The sequence below is a fragment of the Hordeum vulgare genome, chromosome 1H, assembly GCF_904849725.1.
Source record: "Hordeum vulgare subsp. vulgare chromosome 1H, MorexV3_pseudomolecules_assembly, whole genome shotgun sequence".
In the NCBI taxonomy this organism is placed as follows: Eukaryota; Viridiplantae; Streptophyta; class Magnoliopsida; order Poales; family Poaceae; genus Hordeum; species Hordeum vulgare.
In genome coordinates, this window is record NC_058518.1 from 372,956,372 (window position 1) to 372,978,331 (window position 21,960).

Consider the following 21,960-nt stretch of genomic DNA (forward strand, 5'->3'; position numbering starts at 1 on the left):
GCGTGCCTCGGTTATCTCTTACCCAAGCCCTTTACTTATGCACTTTGTGACGGCCATATTGTTTCTTGTTATATATCTTGCTATCACTTAGTTGTTTATCTTGCTTAGCATAAGTTGTTGGTGCACATAGGTGAGCCTAGTTGTTTTAGGTTTTGTGCTTGACTAATTAAACGTTAGTTTTATTCCGCATTTATTCAAGTCTAAACCGTAATTATTTTAAAGCACCTATTCACCCCCCCCCCCCTCCAGGCAACATACATGTCCTTTCACATGGATGGGAGGAGAAACCCTCCTCCCACCAAAGGAGGAGGCCCAGGAAGAAGGAGGATGGGAGCTTGATACGTCTCCATCGTATCTACTTTTCCAAACTCTTTTGCCCTTGTTTTGGACTCTAATTTGCATGATTTGAATGGAACTAACCCGTACTCATGCGGTTTTCAGCAGAATTGCCATGGTGTTGTTTTTGCGCAGAAATAAAAGTTATCGGAATAACCTGGAAATTTACGAGGATTTTTTGTGTAATATATAAAAAATACTGACGCAAGAATTACCTAGAGGGACGGAGAAAGGAGCCCACAAGCCCAGGAGGCGCCCCCTGGCCGCGCCTTGCATGCTTGTGAGCCCCTTGTGGCTCTGCCGCCTCCAATTCCAGCTCTATATATTCTCTCTCGCCCGGAAAAAAATGAGGGAGAAGAGTTCATCGCGTTTTATGATACGGAGCCGCCGCCACCACCTGTTCTTCCTCTGGAGGGCAGATCCGGAGTCTGTTCTGGGCTCCGGAGAGGGGGTATCGACGCCTTCGTTATCACCAACCATCCTTCACCGCCAATTCCATGATGCTCTTCACCGTTCGTGAGTAATCTCATTGTAGGCTTGCTGGATGGTGATGGGTTGGATGAGATCTATCATGTAATCAAGTTAGTTTTGATGGGGTTTGATCCCTAGTATCCACTATGTTCTGAGATTAATGTTGCTACTACTTTGCTATGCTTAATGCTTGTCACTAGGGCCCGAGTGCCATGATTTCAGATCTGAACCTATTATATTTTCATCAATATATGTGTGTTCTTGATCCTATATTGCAAGTTGTAGTCACCTACTATGTGTTATGACCCAGCAACCCCGAAGTGACAATAGCCGGAACCACTCTCGGAGATGACCATAGTATGAGGAGTTCATGTATTCACTAAGTGCTAATGCTTTGTTCCGGTTCTTCATTAAAAGGAGACCTTAATATCCCTTAGTTTCCATTAGGACCCCGCTGCAATGGGAGGGATGGACAATAGATGTCATGCAAGTTCTTTTCCATAAGCACGTATGACTATATACGGAATGCATGCCTACATTACATTGACGAACTGGAGCTAGTTACAAATCTCCCCATGTTATAACTGTTACATGATGAATGTCATCCGACATAATTATCCATCACCGATCCAATGCCTACGAGTTTTTCCTACTGTTCCTTGCTATGTTACTTTACCGCTACTGCTGTCATTGCTCCTACTGTTACCGCTAATGCTATCACTAGTCCTACTCTTACCGTTGCTACCGTTACTATCACACTACTCTGCTACTGAAACTTAGTACCATGTTCTTCATGATTGAGAGCTTCTTGCTTTGTCACTACCATATGCTACTGGGAATCTTCGTTTTATAACTTGGCTTGTATATTACAATGATGGGCTTCCTCAAAATTGCCCTAGGTCTTCGTGAGCAAGCAAGTTGGATGCACACCCACTAGTTTTCCTCTTGAGCTTTCACATACTTATAGCTCTAGTGCATCTCTTGTATGGCAATCCCTACTCATTCACATTGATATCTATTAGTGGGCATATCCATAGCCTATTGATACGCCGAGTCAATGTGACCATCTCTTCCTTTTTGTCTCACAACCACCACCACACTCTATTCCACCTATAGTGCTATATCCATGGCTCGCGCTCATGTATTGCATGATAGTTATAAAAGGTTTGAGAAAGTAAGAGTGCGAAAACAATTACTTGACCAATTCTGATGTTGTGCATGATTTACATCAGTTGTGTGAGGATGATGGAGCATCGCCAGACTACAAGATTTTGTAGGGATAACTTTCTTTGGCCTTGTTATTTTGAAAGTTCATGATTACTTTGCTAGTTTGCTTGAAGTATTACTGTTTTCATGTTAATAGAAAACTATTGTTTTGAATCTTACGAATCTAAACATTCATGTCACGTGAAAGAAGTTGCAAAGGACAACTATGCTAGGTAGCATTCCACATCAAAAATTCAGTCTTTATCACTTCCCTACTCAAGGACGAGCAGGAATAAAGCTTGGCGATGCTTGATACGTCTCCAACGTATCTATGTTTTTGATGGTTTCATGCTATTATCTTGTCAAACTTTGGATGTTTTGCATGCCTTTTATATATTTTTTGGGACTAACTTATTAACTCAGTGCCAAGTGCGAGTTCCTGTTTTTTCCATGTTTTTACCGTTTTAGAGGATATTTTGAAACGGAGTCCAAACGGAAGAAAATCCACGAAAAGAATTTTTTTGGAACACAAGAAGATGGGGAGCTTGGGAGCCAAGGCGGGGGAGCCCCAGGAGCCCCACAAGCCCCCACCCCGCAGCCAGGGGGCACGCCATCCAAGCTTGTGGGCCCCCTGGATGTCCCCTGACCTAGTTCTTTCGCCTATATATTCCCGTAAATTCCAAAAAAAATCAGGAGATTATCGGAAGTACTTTTCCGCCGCCGCAAGCTTCTGTCTCCGCAAGATCCCACCTAGGGCACGTTCTGGTGCCCTGCTGGAGGGGGGTTCAGACACGGAGGGCTTCTTCATCAACACCATGACCTCTCCGATGATGCGTGAGTAGTTCACCATAGACCTACGGGTCCATGGCTAGTAACTAGATGGCTTCATCTCTCTCTTGGATCTTCAATACAAAGTTCTCCATGATCTTCATGGAGATCTATCCGATGTAATTTTATTTTGCGGTGTGTTTGTCGAGATCCGATGAATTATGGATTTATGATCAGATTATCTATGAATCTTATTTGAGTTTCTTCTGATCTCTCTTATGCATGATTTCATATCCTTGTAATTCTCTTCGAGTTGTGGGTTTTGTCTGGCCAACTAGATCTATGATTCTTGCACTGGGAGAAGTGCTTGGTTTTGGGTTCATACCGTGCGGTGACCTCACCCAGTGACAGAAGGGGTAGCGAGGCACGCATCGTGTTGTTGCCATCAAGGGTAAAAAGATGGGGTTTTCATCATTGGTTTGAGATTATCCCTCTACATCATGTCATCTTGCTTAAAGCGTTACTCTATTCGTCATGAACTCAATACACTAGATGCATGTGCTACGGCAACAAAACACGTACCCCGGCAACGGCGCCAGAGGTCCTTCTGCTGCTGGCTACGCCTACAGGGATTTCCTTGGCAAATATGCAAAGGATTCCCCCGCGGCCTTGGAGCCTTGCGTTGGTGTTCCCTTGAAGAGGAAAGGGTGATGCAGCACAGAAGCAGTAAGTATTTCCCTCAGTTTGAGAACCAAGGTATCAATCCAGTAGGAGGATCGCGTCAAGTCACAAGTACCTACACAAACACAAAGAGCTTGCACCCAACGCTATGAAGGGGTTGTCAATCCCTTATAGATTGTTTCAAAGTGAGAACTGAAAGCAAAAAGTAAACAAAGGAAAGTAAAAGTAAAAGCTGAGATGATAGTTGTAAATAGACCCGGGGGCCGTAGTGTTCACTAGTGGCTTCTCTCATGAAAGCAAGTAGACGGTGGGTGAACTAATTACTGTCGAGCAATTGATAGAACCGCGCAAAGTCATGACGTTATCTATGGCAATGATCATATCTATAGGCATCACGTCCAAAACAAGTAGACCGATACTTTCTGCATCTACTACTATTACTCCACACGTCGACCGCTATCCAGCATGCATCTAGTGTATTGAGTTCATAAGAACAGAGAAACGCCTTAAGCAAGATGACATGATGTAGCTGGACAATCTCAAATCTATGATGAAAGCCCATCTTGTTACCCTTGATGGGTAAAACACGATGTGTGCCTTGGTGCCCCTTCTGTCACTGGGAAAGGTCACCGCACGGTACGGACCCAAAACCAAGGACTTCTCCCATTGCAAGAATCATAGATCTAGTTGGCCAAACAAAACCCAAGACTCACAGAGACTTACAAGGATATCAAATCATGCATATAAGAAATCAGCAAAGACTCAAATACAATTCATAGATAATCTGATCACAAATCCACAATTCATCGGATCTCGACAAACACACTGCCAAAGAGGATTACATCGGATAGATCTCCCTGAAGATCATGGAGAACTTTGTATTGAAGATCCAAGAGAGAGACGAAGCCATCTAGCTACTAACTACGGACCCGTAGGTCTGAAGTGGACTACTCACGAGTCATTGGAGAGGCAATGATGTTGATGTAGAAGCCCTCCAACTCCAAAGTCCCCTCTGGCAGGACACCGGGAAGGGTCTCCAGATGAGATCTCACAAAAACGGAAGCTTGCGGCGGTGGAAAAGTGGTTTCGTGGATGCCCTGATTTTTTCTAGGATTTTAGGGAATATATAGGCCAAAGAGCTAGGGCAGGGGAGCTCCAGGGAGGCCACAAGCCTGGTGGCCGCGGGCCCCCCCTGTCCGCGGTGACAGGTCTTGTGGGCTCCCTGTGGGCCTCCGGCCTTGTCCCTCAAGTCCCCCGATCTTCTTCTGTTCTGGAAAATATTATTTCGGGGATTTTATTCTGTTTGGACTCCGTTCTAAAATCAGATCTGAAAAGAGTCAAAAACACAGAAAAAACAGGAACTTGCACTTGACACTCAATTAATAAGTTAGTCCCAAAAAGATATAAAAGGTATATAAAACATCCAAAGTTGACAAGATAACATCATGAAACCATCAAAAATTATAGATACGTTTGAGACGTATCAGCATGCTGGATAGCGGTCGATGTGTGGAGTAATAGTAGTAGATGCAGAAAGTATCGGTCTACTTGTCTCGGACGTGATGCCTATATGCATGATCATTGCCTTAGATATCTTCATGACTTTGCGCGGTTCTATCAATTGCTCGGCAGTAATTTGCTCACCCATCGCAATACTTGCTATTTTGAGAGAAGCCTCTAGTGAACACTATGGCCCCGAGGGTCTACTCCACACCATATTTTCAGCCTTACACTTTTTTACTTAGTTTCCCTTTCCGCCTTCAGATCTCACTTTGCAAACAATCTTGAAGGGATTGACAACCCCTTTGAAGCGTTGGGTGCAAGCTTGTTTGTGTTTGCGCAGGTACTCTGGACTTGACGAGAACCTCCTTTTGGATCGATACCTTGGTTCTCAAATTGAGGGAAATACTTACTGCTCCTGTGCTACATCACCCTTTCCTCTTCAAGGGAAAAACCAATGCAAGCCCAACCTCTGTCAACGTGTCAATTTCTGGCGCTGTTGTCTGTGGGATAGCAGAAGAATTTCTGGCACCGTTGCCGGGGAGGAAGATCAAGTCAAGAACTCATCCAAGTAGGTGTCGCAAACTCATCTCTTGCATTTACTTTGTATGCCAGTTGCCTCTCGTTTTCCTCTCCCCCACTTCACCAATTTGCCTTTTTCGTTAGCCTTTTCGTTCGGCCTTTTGTTCGCCCTTTTTCTCGCTTGCTCTTTGTTTGCTTGTGTGCTTGCTTGCCTGCTAAATCCCACATGGCCCCACTAAGGGATTTTGATGCTCACTTTGTGAAGTTAGAAGAGATTGAAACTAGTGTTAAAGGCTTCATGTCTACATAGTTTCAATATAATAGTTACTTCCGTAGAGAGCTGAAGGAGGAAAATTCTTTTATGGCTATTATGAGTAGAGAAATTGATGATATGGCCAAAGAATTCCTTGCGCTGAATTCTCAGTTTGCTCGTCTTGAAAAGCTAGTGGGCCGGATCTCTGATCAGCAAGCTACTTTAGTCAATAAAATGGCTGCTAAACCTGAAACTCGTGAGGAAAATCACGAAGATCTTAAAGTGCTTGGTGTGACTCCCATTGAATTTTTGTTTTCTTGTGTCAAACCTAATGATTACGGGGCTGGATATGAATCCACTTTGGTTGAAAAGTGCCCCAATGATTCGGAGTCCATCTATCTTGATGCTAAAAGCATTAAAAGTGGAGTAGAAGACGTTAAAACTTTGGGTAGTAATGAAATTACTAACGTGGATTTCAAGGAATTCAATTAAGATAGCTGATCCTTGATTGAATGCATTTCTTTGATGCAATCCATGTTGAACTCTCCGCACGCTTATAGCCAAAACAAAGCCTTTACCGATCATATCGTCGAAGCTATGATAAAATCTCTTGAAGAGAAACTTGAATTGGAAGTCCCTATCCCTAGAAAGCTTCATGATGAGTGGGAACCTACCATCAAAATCAAAATCAAAAACTATGAGTGCAATGCTTTGTGTGATTTGGGTGCTAGTGTTTCTGCGATTCCAAAGTCATTATGTGATGTTCTGGGTTTTAATGAGATTGAAGAGTGTTCTCTTAATTTGCATCTTGCTAATTCTACTGTCAAGAAACCCATGGGAAGGATCAATTATGTTCTTATTATTTCAAATAGGAACTATGTACCCGTGGATTTCATTGTGCTTGACATTGATTGCAATCCTACATGCCCTATTATTCGTGGTATACCTTTCCTAAGGACCATCGGTACTATCATCGATATGAAGGAAGGGAATATTACATTTCAATTTCCTTTAAGGAAGGGCATGGAACACTTTCCTAGAAACAAAATAAGATTGCCTTATGAATCCATGATCAGGGCCACTTATGGTTTGAGCACCAAAGACGACGATACGAGATTCTATCGCTTCTATGCCTAGCTAAGGGCGTTAAACAATAGCGCTTGCTGGGAGGCAACCCAATGAATTTATCTTTTTCTTTCTATATTGTCACGTCCACACTTTCATAATTCTGTTGTGATTGTGTTTTTTGTGTTTCTTTTTGTGTTTTATCCAAGCAAAGCCTTTATGACTAGTATTGGTAATGGTTGTTTGATCCTGCTGGAAAAAGATAGAAACTTTTCGCTCACGAAATGATGTTTCATTTTTATTCAGAAAGAACTTTTGAGTTGATTCTTTTTTCTGCTGATTGATATGCTTTTTTCCCAGGCCTCCATAATTTTTCAGATTTTTGAGGTACCACAAGTATACGAAGTATACAGATTGTTACAGAGTGGTTTGTTTTTGACAGATTCTGTTTTTGTTGAGTTGGTTGCTTGTTTTGATGAAACTATGGTTAGTATCGGGGGGTACTAGCCATGAAAAGTGACAATACAGTAGCCCATCATTAATAGATAGAATTTAAGTTTGCTACAGTACCAAAAGAAGTGGTAGTTTGTTTTCTTGTACTAATGTTATCACAAGTTTCTGTTTAAGTTTTGTGTTGTGAAGTTTTCAAGTTTTGGATGATGTTCTCATGGACAAAGAGATAAGGAGTGGAAAGAGCTCAAGCTTGGGGATGCCCAAGGCATCCCAAGCCAAATTCAAGGACACCAAAAGCCTAAGCTTGGGGATGCCCCGGGAAGGCATCCCCTCTTTCGTCTTCAATCCATCGGTAACATTACTTGGAGCTATATTTTTTTCACCACATGATATGTGTTTTGCTTGGAGCGTCTTGTATCTTAGGAGTCTTTTCTTTTTGTTGTGTCACAATCATCCTTGTTGCACACCTTTTTGAGAGAGAGAGACATGCACTCATCATGATTTTGCTAGAATGCTCATAGTGCTTCACTTATATCTTTTGAGCTAGATACTTTTGCTCTAGTGCTTCACTTATATCTTTTGAGATAGATACTTTTGCTCTTGTGCTTCACTTATATCTTTAGAGCACGGTGGTGCGTGACTTGGTAGTTGGCTTATGCTATGAAAGTAGTCCCAAATGTGATAGGTACCCAAAGAGGATGCAAAAACCTCCATCTTCATGTGCATTGAGTAGAAAGAGAAGTTTCGATTCCTCTCAATTAATTTTGAGACGTGGATTCGATAATATTGAGAGTTATGTTAGTAGGGTGTTGTGCATCTAGAGATACTTGCGTTGAAGTTAGTGGTTCTTGTAGCATGCACGTATGGTGAACCGCTATGTTAGGAAGTCGGAGCATAATTGATCTATTGATTGTCATCCTTTGTGTTGAGGTCGGGATCTCGCGATGGTTTACACCTACCAACCCTTCCCCTCGGAGTATGCGTCTAGCACTCTGTTTCGATTACTAATAAAAACTTTCACAATAAGTATGTAAGTTCTTCATGACTAATGTGAGCCCATGGTATAGATACACTTTCACCTTCCACCATTGCTAGCCTCTCTAGTGTCGCGCAATTCTCGTCGGTGCACAAACCCACCAAATTCCTTCCTCAAAATAGCCACCATACCTACCTACAATGGCATTTTGATAGCCATTCCGAGATATATTGCCATGCAACTCCCACCATTCCGTCTCATGACTTGCGCCGTCACTCTCATATTGCCATTGCATCATCGTAAGATAGCTAGCGAGATGTTTCAACATCATGCGCCATGCTAGATCGTTGCACATCCCCGTACACTGTCGGAGGCATTTCCTATGGAGTCATCATCATTGTGATCTTTGAGCTGTGAGTAAATAAAAGTGTGATGATCATCATTATTAGAGCATTATCCCATGTGAGAAAATAAAAAAAGGCCAAAGAGCCCAAAAACAAAACAAAAAGAGAAAAGAAAAAAAAGGCCTAAGAGCCCAAATGAGAAAAAAGAAAAGAGAGAAAAAGAGAGAAGGGACAATGCTACTATCTTTTTCCACACGTGTGCTTCATGTTAACACCATGTTCTTCATGATTGAGAGCTTCTTGCTTTGTCACTACCATATGCTAGTGGGAATCTTATTTTATAACTTGGCTTGGATATTCCAATGATGGGCTTCCTCAAAATTGCCCTAGGTCTTCGTGAGCAAGCAAGTTGGATGCACACCCACTAGTTTTCCTCTTGAGCTTTCACATACTTATAGCTCTAGTGCATCTCTTGTATGGCAATCCCTACTCATTCACATTGATATCTATTAGTGGGCATCTCCATAGCCTATTGATACGTCAAGTCAATGTGACCATCTCCTCCTTTTTGTCTCATAACCACTGATACGTCTCCAACGTATCTATAGTTTTTTATGGTTTCATGCTATTATCTTGTCAAACTTTGGATGTTTTGCATGCCTTTTATTTATTTTCTGGGACTAACTTATTAACTCAGTGCCAAGTGCGAGTTCCTGTTTTTCCATGTTTTTGACCCCTTTCAGAGGATATTTTGAAACGGAGTCCAAACGGAAGAAAATCCCCAAAAAGATTTTTTCTGGAACGAAAGAAGATCGGAGGACTTGGAGGCCAAGCCAGAGGAGCACCAAGGGCCCCACAAGCCCCCACCCCGTGGCCAGGGGGCGTGCCATCCAGGCTTGTGGCCCCCCTGGAGCTCCCCTGACCTAGATCTTGCGCCTATAAATTCCCAAATATTCCCAAAAAAATCAGGGGAGCGTCGTAATCACTTTTTCGCCGTCGGAAGCTTCTGTGTCCGCAAGATCCCATCTGGGGCACGTCCTGGTGCCCTGCCGGAGGGGGGATTCAGACACGGAAGGCTTCTCCATCAACACCATGACCTGTCCGATGATGCGTGAGTAGTTCACCATAGACCTATGGGTCCATAGCTAGTAACTAGATGGCTTGTTCTCTCTCTTAGATCTTCAATACAAAGTTCTCCATGATCTTCATGGAGATCTATCCGATGTAATCTTCTTCTGCGGTGTGTTTGTCGAGATCCGATGAATTGTGGATTTATGATCACATTATCTATGAATCTTATTTGAGTTTCTTCTGATCTCTCTTATGCATGATTTCATATCCTTGTAATTCTCTTCGAGTTGTGTGTTCTGTTTGGCCAACTAGATCTATGATTCTTGCAATGGCAGAAGTGCTTGGTTTTGGGTTCATACCGTGCGGTGACCTCACCCAGTGACAGAAGGGGTAGCGAGGCACGTATCGTGTTGTTGCCATCAAGGGTAAAAAGATGGGGTTTTCATCATTGGTTTGAGATTATCCCTCTACATCATGTCATCTTGCTTAAAGCGTTACTCTGTTCGTCATGAACCCAATACACTAGATGTATGGTGGATAGCAGGCGATGTGTGGAGTAATAGTAGTAGCTGCAGAAAGTATCGGTCTACTTGTCTCGGACGTGATGCCTATATGCAAGATCATTGCCTTAGATATCGTCATGACTTTGCATGGTTCTATCAATTGCTCGATAGTAATTTCTTCACCCACCGTAATACTTGCTATTTTGAGAGAAGCCTCTAGTGAACACTATGGCCCCGAGGGAAAAACTAACGCAAGCCCAATCTCCGTCAACGTGTCAATTTCTGGCATGTGGTTTGAGAAGTAGCAACCACCACCACACTCTATTCCACCTATAGTTCTATATCCATGGCTCGCGCTCATGTATTGCGTGATAGTTATAAAAGGTTTGAGAAAGTAAGAGTGCGAAAACAATTACTTGGCCAATTCCGGGGTTGTGCATGATTTACATTAGTTGTGTGAGGATGATGGAGCATAGACAGACTATATGATTTTGTAGGGATAACTTTCTTTGGCCTTGTTATTTTGAAAGTTCATGATTACTTTGCTAGTTTGCTTGAAGTATTACTGTTTTCATGTTAATAGAAAACTATTGTTTTGAATCTTACGGATCTGAACATTCATGTCACGTGAAAGAAGTTTCAAAGGACAACTATGCTAGGTAGCATTCCACATCAAAAATTCATTCTTTATCACTTCCCTACTCGAGGACGACCAGGAGTTAAGCTTGGGGATGCTTGATACCTCTCCAACGTATCTATATTTTTTGATGGTTTTATGCTATTATCTTGTCAAACTTTGGATGTTTTGCATGACTTTTATATATTTTATGGGACTAACTTATTAACTCGGTGCCAAGTGGCAATTCCTGTTTTTCCATGTTTTTGACCCCTTTCACAGGAGATTTTGAAACGGAGTCCAAACGGAAGAAAATCCCCGAAAAGATTTTTTTGGAACGAAAGAAGATCTGGGAGCTTGGAGCCATGGCAGGGGAGCCCCAGGGGACCCACAAGCCCCCACCCCGCGGCCACGGGGGTCGTGCCATCCAGGCTTGTGGGCCCCCTGGACGTCCCCTGACCTAGGTCTTTCGCCTATATATTCCCATAAACTCCAGAAAAAATCATGAGATCATCGGAAGTACTTTTCCACCGCCGTATGCTTCTATCTCCGCAAGATCCCATCTGGGGCACGTTCTGGTGCCCTGCCGGAGGGGATTCGGACACGGAGGGCTTCTTCATCAACACCATGACCTCTCTGATGATGCGTGAGTAGTTCACCATAGACCTACGGGTCCATAGCTAGTAACTAGATGGCTTCTTCTCTCTCTTGGATCTTCAATACAAAGTTCTCCATGATCTTCATGGAGATCTATCCGATGTAATCTCCTTTTGCGGTGTGTTTGTCGAGATCCGATGAATTGTGGATTTATGATCAGATTATCTATGAATCTTATTTGAGTTTCTCCTGATCTCTCTTATGCATGATTTCATATCCTTGTAATTCTCTTCGAGTTGTGGGTTTTGTCTGGCCAACTAGATCTATGATTCTTGCAATGGGAGAAGTGCTTGGTTTTGCGTTCATACTGTGCGGTGACCTCACCCAGTGACAGAAGGGGTAGCGAGGCACGCATCGTGTTGTTGCCATCAAGGGTAAAAAGATGGGGTTTTCATCATTGGTTTGAGATTATCCCTCTACATCATGTCATCTTGCTTAAAGCGTTACTCTTTTTGTCATGAACTCAGTACACTAGATGCATGCTGGATAGCGGTCAATGTGTGGAGTAATAGTAGTAGATGTAGAAAGTATTGGTCTACTTTTCTCGGACGTGATGCATATATGCATGATCATTGCCTTAGATATCGTCATGACTTTGCGCGGTTCTATCAATTGCTCGGCAATAATTTTTCACCCACTGTAATACTTGCTATTTTGAGAGAAGCCTCTAGTGAACACTATGGCCCCCATGGTCTACTCCACACCATATTTTTAAGCTTACACTTTTTACTTCGTTGCACTTTCCGCCTTCAGATCTCACTTTGCAAACAATATTGAAGGGATTGACAACCCCTTTGAAGCGTTGGGTGCAAGCTTGTTTGTGTTTGCGCAGGTACTCTGGACTTGACGAGACCATCCTTCTAGATCGATACCTTGGTTCTCAAACCGAGGGAAATACTTACTGCTCCTGTGCTGCATCACCCTTTCCTCTTCAAGGGAAAACCAACGCAAGCCCAGCCTTTGTCAACGTGTTAATTTCTGGCGCTGTTGTCTGTGGGATAGCATGCACATACGTGAAATATACACCGTGGAGGGTTTTCGATATGTTCATGATTCGCTTATAGTGGGTGGCGAGAGTGACAGAAACTTACACCCAAGTAAGGGAATTGTGCGCATATGGGAGTAAGGAGGTCTTGATTTTTAATGCTATGGTTGGTTTTACCTTAATGATTTCTAGTAGTTGAGGATGCTTGCTAGAGGTCCAATCATAAGTTCATATGATCCAAGTACGGAGAGTGTGTTAGCGTATGCCTCTCCCTCATTGCCTATAATAAGTATCTATCATGTTATATTCGATTGCCTATGGACAATATTTCTCTTGCATTTCACAAAAAGCTTTCTAATAAACAACTAAGTAAATTAATATTTATTAAATACCAGTATATAGCTCTATTTTTGTGTTCTTTATTTTCTTGCAAAACTATCTATTACACCTACTAAGTACTTCTAGTTTCTTTCCCGCAAAGTAGTTTCATACTTCTTCTAGTTAAAGTAAGCGTTAGTGTGCGTAGAGTTGTATCGGTGGTCGATATAACTTGAGAGAATATTAATTATATCTTTAGCTCCTCCGTGGGTTCGACACTGTTACTTATCGAAAAATGCTACAAACGATCCCCTACACTTGTAGGCTATCAATAGATCATCGCGAAGATGCGATGAGCTTTGTATTGAAGAACATAGAGAGGGAGAGTGACATCTAGATACTAGCTATGGACCCGTAGGTCTCTGGTAGACTATTCACACATCACCATGGAAGAAGCAAGGATGATGTATAGGCCCTCCATGATCGATCCCCCCTTCGGCAAGGCACCAGAACAAGGCTCCAGATGGGCACATGGCGAAACAAAAGCTTGAGGCGACGAAAAAGTGTTTCGGGAGCTCCCCTCGGGTTTTGGAATATATGAGAATTTATAAGCCAGAGAACGAGGCCGGGGGACCAGGGGCACAAGCTATCATGGCACGACCACCCCCTCGGCACGCCCTGTTGGCTTGTGGGCCCCTTGTTTGCCCCGTGCCTTCTCCCGAAGCTTCCACGTCTTCTTTTGGTCCAGAAAAAAATCATAAAAAACCTTCGTGGTATTTGGACTCCGTTTGGTACTGTAAACATGAAAAGCCAAAAACATGTTGAAGACAACAATTGACACTTGGCACTTGGTTAATAGGTTAGTGCTAAAAAATAATACGAATCAACAAATAAATGCCCAAAGAGTATCCTAGAATGATAATATTATAGCATTCACTACAAGAAATATGTCAAATTGTGACCTTCTCTCAGTGACCCCAGCTGAATTGGTCGTAAATCCACGGCCATTTCTCTAGGAAGGGCTCAACCCTGAAATTGCCTTACACCAAATGGCCATAAAGCACAAAACAGTTGTCAACGACCTTATTTCTACATGATTACGGCCAATATAAATGGTCATGAGGTTGTGAACGTGGATGCATTGGTACTTAAGGCCACCTCCTTTTTAAATTCGTTGTAAAGGAAAAAATATTTTTATTTATCCAAATGGTATGAAATTTTTACAGCGCCTTCATATGTTCCAATTATCATCTTTCTCCAAATTGCAGCTCAATCCAATCATCTATGTGAGCCCAACATCAATTTCTATTTTTTTGTCCAGATTGGCACATTGCAAAGCATGTGCTATATACACCCCTCCTATTTCCCTCAAACTTTTCGGTCTCTCTTACATATTCAAATCATTGCTATGTGCCAATATTCAACTCCATTTGCCTAGTAAAGCTTCGTCACCAAATTTCCAAAGTTTATATCCAAAAAGAAGCTTTGTGAACGAAGTACTGGCTAGGATTATCCAAATAATATGAGATTTTTCCAAGTGTTCCATATGCTCAAATAATCTCTCTCCGCAAAATTTTAGATTTATCTAGCAATCCATGTGAGCTCATCATCCAAACTTCTATTCTCGTCATATTTTCAGTTTGTGAAGCAACAATATTTTATGTTGCTTAATTATTTATGAAACTTTACGAGTAAATGTTGATACGTATATAACTTATCTCCACCAAATTTTAGCTCATTTCATTTAACCAATTTCTCTCAATAATTTTCCCAAGTTTCTGTCCAGAGAAGAACATTGTGAAGGAAGTACCACTTTGCCACATTTAAATGCTATCAAATTTGTACAGTACCTACCTACGCCCAAATTACAATCCTCCGCCAAATTTCAGCTCAATCCATTCATTCATTTGAGCCCAGCTTCAACATTCATATTTTTATCTAGTGTGGTTCTTTGCAAAGCAAGTGCCACCTAGGCTCCTCCGTTTGAGCTGAAACTTTTCCAAGAGAGTCTCCTTAGATGATGATCATCCTCAGCAAAAACTCGGGCTCATTGGTCATATTCATTTCCCCACCGCTAATCAAACACTTGGCTGCTCATTCATGTTTGAGCTTAGTTTCGTATCCTTGTAAGATTCTTCTTCCTAACACCTACCGGGGGACTGCCCGACACATCACACATGCCTAGGCCGCCTAGAACACGTGTGATATGTCCCAAACCTATCTATAATTTCTCCTTGTTCCATGATCTTTTGGGTGACATTGTTATATGTTTTGCTACACTTTTATATCATTTTACACATATTTGGACTAACCTACTAACTCAGTGCACCCAGTGCCAGTTTCTGTCTGCTGATGTATTTTTTGCAGGGGCTTTTACCCAATTTTCAGAAGCCCAAAAAAGTCCAGAAAAATATATAAAAAAATCAGTGAAACAGAAGCTTAGGGATCACCGAAGGAGGGCAAGAGGGGGTCCAGAGCCTGGCACTAGGCTGCGCCAGGAGGTCGCCCAGGTGGGCCCCATGTAGCGACCCGACTCAATACGAGTCAAGCCTCTGGTGTTTCCGTACCATCCCAAGATCATGCTGGTACACACTCAGTACATCAATGTATATATCAAGAGTTCAATCACACAGCTTTATTAGTCGAAATCTCATATCGAGTACTTTATTACAATAATGAATTACAATAAAGTGGCTGAAGGCCATCTCATGAGATATCTAACGAAGACTAGCAGAAGCATCAGGTAGACGAGTCCATCCGACTCCAGAGCATGTCGTTGAGCGTAGATCGTAGCCTCACTCCTCGTCGAAAAAGTACACTGCAACATGATACGTTGCAGCCGTGTAGGTCAGCTTATGGAATATGCCGGCAAGTCATCAAAGAGAGGGGAAAAATAATAACCAACTATCTCTACATGCATATTTGGCAGGTGGGGCTATAAGTTTTAGCATAAAGCCAATTTTATCCTACAACAAGAGAGGGCCGAAAGCAAAATTATTACTACATTGTTTCTTGTTAACGAGATGGTTCCGCCAACCAATTCTCGTACCCAAGTTGTTGATAATTCCCACATCATTATTAAGTTGTGTCGAGAGTTCAGGGAAAATTTCAATACCTTCGGCTCAAGTTGTCCATGACCATGGACACGGCTAATCGATTAGGTTTGGGCACTCTGCAGAGTTTTGCACACGTTCCCCACAAGATTTGATCGTCTCCGAGTATGTCCTCGCACTTCAGGGTGTATGAAGACCGGATGATCAAAACATGGTCTTTCAACGGGTCCCTCTGAATCCGTGTCAGTGCCCATCCATTCCTACCGTTCTTCTACATCTGCTAGCACCGCCTGTCCAGAGTCGACGCGTTGTCCAACCAAGCCAGAGCCCATAATGACTTGTGCTGGGCAGGTAAGCCTTGGGTCTTGAAGCCTCCGTCCGTCTCTTCGAGCCTGGGTGAAGCTTTCCGCAAGATGTCATGGCACGTCTCCAGCATCCCGCGGCCGTCCACTGGTTTCTCGAGGGAGCCCGTCAAACCGTCCTTCACCCAGAGTTGCATTTCTTCACGAGGTCTTGAAAATCTTGTCTTAACAGGTCTTGGTTATTTAATTATCCTCGCATCACTCGTGTTATGCACTCAACCAGAATCCCGTCTACTCAAGCATAGCAATATGAAATTTGTTGTCCCGGGCCAAGTATTGGGGTTTTTGTGTGCCTACCACATGATACTACAACCTATAACTATAATTTCCAAGTACCTACTCAGCATGCAATTGGGCAAAGAAAGGTGAAACTACCATGCATAGAAAAACATAGGAGATAGTATGATCAAAATGACTTGTCTTGATGATAGTTGTCTTGATCGAGCGCTTCTAAGTAACAAGCTTCGCACTCCGGGTGATCTACCGATACAAACAAATACACACCATAAGCACTACAATCATCAACAAGTAAAATAACATCACAAGCATAAAGTAGCTATGGCATAAAGTGAAAGAATTCACTTCACCTAACTAAGGCAGAAATTGTTTCGGTTAAAACCCCAAGTAAAAATATTTTAGAAACTTTGAACTTATACTACAGTAAGATATAATCACTAGGAAACAGTAGAAAAAAGAATCATATAAAAATCATTTTTTAAACTCCTGGAATAAGCAAAACAAGGTTTAAACTAAATCGGATCTAATTCAAATTTCAAAATTTCAAACATAGACAAATTATATGTTTTTACAAACTACAGAACAATTGTGATCTACTGGAACAAGAATCAACCTCATTGGATCTCTAGATCAAACGTTATGAGCCAAACAAAATTAGAACATTCTGTGTTTTGGAATTAAACAGAAAAAAATAGAACTGATTCTAACGGACAGGGGTACACGTGGCAGCTTCTAGTTGGCCTAGGTGGTGTGTGCTGCGGGGCTTTCTAGCAAACGGCCGCTATGTAAGTAAAACCTCTCGGCTAAATAGTAAGTGAAGTAAAACCGGCTCGGTTCTTAACTAAAAACCAAAGGGGTACATGGTATCAAATCCTAGCCATCTAAAACAGATCGGACGGAGGAGGGAGAGATGGGGTTAGCTCACCGTGGGGCTGCTGGTGCTTTTCCTCCGGCGAGGCAGAGAAGGTGGTGAGGTCGGGGCTGCGTCTCCGGTGAGTCTCCGGTGAGGCCGAGTGCACCAGAGGATAGCGGAGGGCTCCTTCGACGAATGGCGGCGGCGGCGAGGCGAGAGGTCGGGGGGGGCGTGGTGCTCGAGCTTCTCGGGCTCCTCGAACGACCGAACTCCGGCGAGGCGTCGGGTGGTGAGGAGGCGGCGAGGGCTCGAGCTAGCGGGGAAATGGATTGCGGGGGCGGTGGGGGTGCTCGTGGCGGCGTCGGTTGGGGCGGGGAGGTGCGGTAGTGGCCGGGGTGGGGTGGCGTTTTTTTCTACTGGAGCTTAGGCTCCAGCGAGGTTGCGGGGGCGATGGGGTGTTCTCGCGTGGGGAGGAACGGGCCGAGGGGGGGCTGGAGGCGGCGGTTTATATAGGGGTCGAGGGAGGCCGAGAGAAGGAAGGGGAAGGGACGATCGGGGGGGCGATCCCGTCGGATGAGGAGGTCACGCCATGGGAGGGCCAGTCGTTGGGGAAGAAAAGAGTCACGGGAGAGGAAAGGAAAGAGGAAGAAGAAGGAAGGAAAGAAAGAAAAGAAAAAAAAGAAAAGAAGAGGGGGTTGCGCTGGAGGCGGTTGGAGGGACCTCTCCAGCGATGGGGGGTGGATTCTGGCCCAAGAAAACGCCTAGGACGCCTTCCAAAAAAAAGTTTTTTTTAAACAGTAAGAGAAAAAGAATAAAAGGAAACAAAATAAAAATAATTTATATGGGGCATTATATACCAAATCGATCAGAAAAATATTTCCTAATTGATTATCATTTTTCCAAAACCAAAATAAAACTTTTTAAAAATGTTTTTTTCCAGAAAAACCGCTAAGGCTTTGTTTTCTTTTTGAAAAAAATTTCTCCACAAAGTTTGTGTTTCCTTGGCTCAAAATATATCAAAAGTGCACGTGGTCATTTTGGAGGGTCATATTCCTCCTCTCTTTCTTGCTTGCAAGAGATTATTTCCCGGCACTTCTTGCACGAAGAAAACAAATAGAAATGCAAAAGAAAAATTTGAAGGAATTCAAATGCAAATCTTTATTGCCATTCAATATGCATAGATGATTAGCTACAATTTGTAAAACATTCCCAATTGGGAAGATTGGGATGTTACAAACCTACCCACCGTAAGATGAATCTCGCCCTCGAGATTCGGGTTGGCTAGAAAATAGGTTCGGGTGGTCTCGACGAAGATCTTCTTCTCGTTCCCATGTGGCTTCTTCCTCGGTGTGGTGGCTCCACAACAGCTTGCAGAACTTGATGATCTTAGTGCGGGTAACTCTGTTGGCAGTCTCGAGAATCCTGACGGGTTTCTCCTCATACGTCAGATCACTGTCAAGCTGTATGGCCTCTAGGGGCACTGTATCTCTCAACGAAACATCAGCCATCTCAGCGTGGCATTTCTTCAACTCGGAAACATGGAAGACATCATGAACTCCGGACAATCCTTCCGGCAGTTCTAGTTTATATGCAACTTCGCCTCTACGTTCAAGAATTTGTTAGGGGCCAATGAATCGGGGTTCTAACTTCCCTTTCACACCAAATCTCTTGATTCCTCGAAGTGGAGACACCCGAAGATAGGCTCGGTCTCCCACTTCGTATGTTACTTCCTTGCGTTTGCTATCAGCATAACTTTTCTGCGTGGACTGAGCTATCTTGAGTCGGTCACGAATCAGCTTGACCTTCTCTTCAGGATCTCGGATATGGTCGGGACCAAAAAGTTGTCGGTCTCCAACTCCATCCCACATCAACGGTGTTATGCACCTCCTTCCGTATAGAGCTTCGAAAGAGGCCATCTTCAGACTGGTCTGAAAGCTGTTGTTGTATGAGATCTCGGCATAAGGCAATTTGTCATCCCAACTAGACCCATAGTCTAGTGCGCAAGCTCTCAACATGTCCTCTAAAATCTGATTGACTCTCTCCGTCTGTCCATCTGTCTGTGGGTGAAAAGTTGTACTGAAATCCAGTCTCGTTCCCAAGGTTTCATGCAGTTGGTGCCAAAATTTTGATGTGAATTGAGTCCGTCTATCTGACACAATACTCTTCGGTACTCCATGCAGACATACAATCCTGGTAATATATATCTTGACTAGCTTGGCACTCGTGTAAGTAGTCTTCAAGGGAATGAAGTGAGCTACATTGGTCAAACGATCGACCACAACCCAAATAGAATCATAGCCAGAACGGGTCCTAGATAATCCTGTGATGAAGTCCATACCAAGCTTTTCCCATTTCCACTCGGGTATCGGCAGAGGTTGAAGCAAACCTGCTGGCTTCTGATGCTCGGCTTTTACTCGCTGACAAACATCGCATATTGCTACAAACTCGGCAATGTCTTTCTTCATTCCTGTCCACCAGAAACTTTCTTTCAGATCCAGATACATTTTGGTGTTGTCGGGGTGTATCGAGTACGGGGAATCATGGGCCTCCTGAAGTATCAACTTCCTGAGTTCGGGATCATTGGGCACATAAATGTGATCCTCAAACCATAAAGTTACGTGTCCATCCTCACGAAAACCTTTAGCCTTCCCGTCTTTCATTTTTTGCTTAATCTCAGCTATCTCCTTGTCTAATTTCTGTGATTCGCGGATCTTTTCTGTCAAAGTGGACTGAATTTCGAGTGTGGCTACAAATCCTCTTGGAACTATTTCCAATTTGAGCTCTCGTAGATCATCGGCTAACTCCTGGGGTAATCCTCCTGCTATGAGTGTGTTCACATAACTCTTGCGGCTCAACGCATTGGCTACAACATTTTCCTTGCCTGGGTGATAATGCAATCTCATGTCAAAGTCCTTGATCAATTCTAGCCATCTCCTCTGTCTGAGGTTCAACTCCTTCTGCGTGAAGATATATTTCAGGCTCTTGTTATCAGTGTAAACATCACAACTATTTCCGATCAGGAAATGTCTCCAGGTCTTGAGAGCGTGCACTACGGCTGCTAGCTCCAAGTCATGCGTGGCATAATTCAACTCATGGGGTCTGAGCTGTCTGGATGCATAGGCTACAACTTTACCTTCTTGCATGAGCACTCCTCCGAGTCCTTGACGAGAAGCGTCACAGTAAACCTGGAAATCCTTCCAAATGTTCGGCAATATCAGCACTCGGGCTGTAACCAGACGTTTCTTCAACTCTTGAAAACTGGTTTCGCATTCCTCGGTCCAAACATACTTGGACTCCTTCTTCAACAACTCTGTCATGGGCTTGGCGATCTTTGGGAAATTCTCAATGAACCTCCGGTAATATCCCGCAAGTCCGAGGAAACTACGGATCTCCTTAACTGAAGTGGGTGCTACCCATTCGGTGACTGCTGTGACCTTGGCAGGGTCCACTGCTATTCCCTCTCGTGAAATGACGTGTTCGAGGAATCCGACTTCCTTCAACCAAAATTCATATTTGCTAAACTTCGCATACAGCTGATGCTCTCGATGTTTCTCCAGAACTAGATGCAGATGTTCCTTGTGTTCCTCCTCGTTCTTGGAGAATATCAGTATGTCATCGATGAACACCACGACAAACTTGTCCAAGTATTCCATAAATACCTTGTTCATCAGATTCATAAAATATGCCGGAGCATTAGTCAGTCCAAATGAGATGACCGTGTACTCATACAAGCCGTACCGAGTGGTGAAGGCTGACTTGGGTATATCCTGCTCACGAATCTTCAGCTGATGATACCCGGATCGAAGATCGATTTTGGAGAATATTCGGGCTCCAACTAACTGGTCAAACAGATCATTGATCATTGGCAAGGGATACTTGTTCTTGATGGTCACCTCGTTCAATGCACGATAATCGACAACCATTCTCAAGGACTTATCCTTCTTTTCAACCAAGAGCACTGGGGCTCCCCAAGGTGAAGAACTTGGGCGAATATACCCTTTGTCCAACAACTCCTTAATTTGCTTCTTGATCTCTACCAAGTCATTTGCGGGCATCCGATAGGGTCTCTTGGATATCGGGGCTGTTCCACGTAATAGCTCAATCAGGAACTCAATCTCTCTATCAGGTGGCATGCCCGGCAATTCCTCCGGAAATACATCTGGGTATTCTTGTACAATCGGTACTTCCTCCTGGACTACTCCCGTGAGAGAGTTTACTCGTTTACTCCGTGTCGGACGCTGAGACACGTACTTAATCCGCTTTTGCTCGGGGGTGGTGAGCAGAATAGACTTAAGGGCACAATCAATATTTCCTTCGTACTTGGCCAACCAATCCATGCCTAGGATTACATCCAATCCCTGAGACTCTAATACGATGAGGTCGGTGGGAAACTTATGGTTCCCGATGTTGAGACACAAAGCATGGCATCCTACCCCGGCTGTCATCATGCCTCCTGGGGAACTGACCTTAATAGGTTGGCTGAGGGTTCTAGTTGGCAAACTATACTTTTCCACAACTACCCTTGATATGAATGAATGCGTTGCACCAGAATCAAAAAGTACCAATACTGCACATGAATTTAGCAAAAACTTACCAACCACACTATCGGGGTGATCATAGACCTCTTCAACATCAATGTGATTCACCTGAGCTCGAGGAAAAGGATTGGGCTTCTTTGCTGCAGAGTTGTCATTGCCGTTTCCATTTCCCTGCTTGTTCTGGGGACATTC